Source organism: Pteropus vampyrus, unplaced genomic scaffold, assembly GCF_000151845.1.
Source record: "Pteropus vampyrus isolate Shadow unplaced genomic scaffold, Pvam_2.0 Scaffold24, whole genome shotgun sequence".
Classification (NCBI taxonomy): Eukaryota; Metazoa; Chordata; class Mammalia; order Chiroptera; family Pteropodidae; genus Pteropus; species Pteropus vampyrus.
The window spans coordinates 2,507,586-2,510,193 of record NW_011888805.1 but is presented as its reverse complement, the minus strand read 5'-3'; positions in this window follow the sequence as shown (position 1 = coordinate 2,510,193).

Genomic DNA, 2,608 nt, shown 5'->3' with positions numbered 1-2,608 from the left:
ACTGGGTTTATCCCGAGATAGCTCGCAGCTTACTGTCCTAACCTCGCCCCCAAAGTTCGCAGCGAAATCTCTTTCTTTTATTATTATTTTCACATCGCTCTAGTGTATCAATAGTGTTTGGAAACAAATGACATCATTCTATTTATAGCATTCTGGTCTTAATAGTGATATTTCCATTTACAAAGTATTGTAATTCTCCATCGCTGAAATTCTCAAATCCTAGAAAGCATAGCATTCCTATGTGTGATGTTAACGCTGACAGCAAGCTGAACTCTTTTTCTCTAAATGGGAAAAGGGTTAAATAAGTCATTAAGCCCACTCCCCCTCCCCAGAGTTAGGGAGTTAGGCTCTACTTTTTAAAGGGAGGAGTATAGACGAATGCATAGACATATTCTAGAACTGCGACAAATGCCAAACACCCCGATATCTTAAAGTGAAGTGCTAGACCTCACTTTCATCTTTTGTAAAAGATTAAGATGGACAGGTCCAGAGAACATATCTGGAGTTAGTTGCTATGTTCCCTAAGTCCTCCCAACACCGGAAAAGGGACAGGCGTTCTCACACCATAAGCCCAAGTGCTTTAAGAAGACTCTGAAGAGTTTGACCTGTGTGTCCTAGAATGTGGGGAACGTGAAGACTAAACTCTGAGATATGCTTGAAAAGTCAAAGGCGATGTACATAAGCCTCAGGTAGCAGGATGGGCAGTGGGAGGGGATGAGCAAACCTCACTTAAAGCTAGCTTCCCCTCGCTTAAGCAGGACAAAGGGTTAAGTTTTTCAGAAAAGAAATGAGAACATATCGGGGAAGTTGGCTTGAGATAATCTGGAAGAGTTACCCACAGAGGATGCCTGGAGACACAATATGACCCTCCAAAAGGGGCCGGGTACTGTGAGTCTGGGGACTGAGGTAGGAGTCACAGCACACTGCCAGACGACAGATAACAGGTATGTCCCATGGCTAGGGAGCTGCAGGTCAAGGACTCCAGGGAGAGGACCACCAAAGACTCACAAACAGCCAACGAGAGAGCTTCACATGTCCAGGATGTCCCAAGGTCCCCAGCACTAGATGACAACTGTACCCGCCTCTAACTCTTCCCCCATTCATCTATTTCTCTGGACACAATCCCAGAAGAATTAAGAAACAGCAGCTAACCAGTGAGGAAGCAGTGAGAAGGCCAACCATGCTCCTCCCCTCCCCTCCGGTCTCCTAAGCTGGGGCAAGGAAGAAGCTTCAAACGGCCTGAGCGTTCAGTTTATATTATAACAGTGGGATGGTATTATGTCATTATTAGAGTGGGCAAGGCTTTTAAATGCCAAATCGGGGAAATTCGTTAGTACCTAAGAAGATCTCACCAAAGACTCTGCTCCATCCCAAGATGGAAAAAAAAAACCTTTTTTCCTTGCACTTTTACCTAAGAGCATCCACATTTACCTAACGACCGTGTTGCATTAAATAAAGCAGTTCTATTTGGAACGTTAGCTGGGGAGAGAACGGAGTCTCCAGAATTATGAAGCAGATCGTTCTGAAATGACTAACAAGACACATTGCTCTGCGCTAACCACTGTCAGAAACTCTATGGTACTGATTCTACTTTGAATATGAAGAACTTAAAAATAAGAAAGGGGACAATCTTAGTAGCCTGGGGATACAATGCCTGGAGCCATCCTAGTCTTACCTGAGACGGATCTTCTGTGTGTGTCTTAATCACTTAGCCACACACGTGCCCGAGGAGGGCTCCATCTAGAGGGCTGCAGTGCATGGATTCTAGCCATTTGCAATCCCACTGAATTTTAATTCTGTCCTTAATTTTTCTGTCAGTTCCCCTGTTGCTTGCTCTCTCTTGAAAAGCTAGTCTACTCACACAAATGTTGGGAAATAAAAACTTTCCAGAAGAGTCTGAGAAAGACACCGTTCCTGGTCACAAGGAGCTCACGTTCTAGCTCCAGTGGGGGTAGAACTTGCCTCGACTCCTCAAATGTGTATTCTTGTTCCCGAGTCTCTTTGACGAGTTTGTGTCCTGCCTTCCCTAAGCGCATGGCACCTTGGTCCTCTGCTTCAACCACCCCAGGGCACCCCAAGTTCCATTTGCACTGTGTGCTCAGCAAGAGATTCTGCCAGACTGACCCACTGAAACACAGGTAGCACCATCACCCTTTCTCTCAGTCAGTTCTGAGACTTCAAATTCGTCCCCTCTCCCCGCTCCTTCTTGTCCTGCTGTCCTACCCTCCCTCCAAAGAGAGAGAATTTTAGTTTTTCACCGCTAGTTTTGGGACAGCCTTTATCGCGTGGTCTATTTCTAGTTATTAATTCATTAATCGCAATATTTTAGAATCTGTCATAAAAGAGTATACATCCATTTTTACCCTTCCCAGATCTCGTTCATTCATTCACTCACTCATTTATGAAACATTGCCAAGTTCCTGTTTTGTATAAGGTCCCTTCCAACAGGCTGGAGTGATAAAGACTAGGACTGTAGTTCTTGGCCTTGGCTGATCCTTATCTGAGAATCTTTAAAAAAAAAAAAAAAATACAGATGTCCTGGCTCCCCTCCCCAGAGATTCTGATTTAGTTATTCTGGGGCAGAGCCTGAGCATGGGTGATTTTTTTA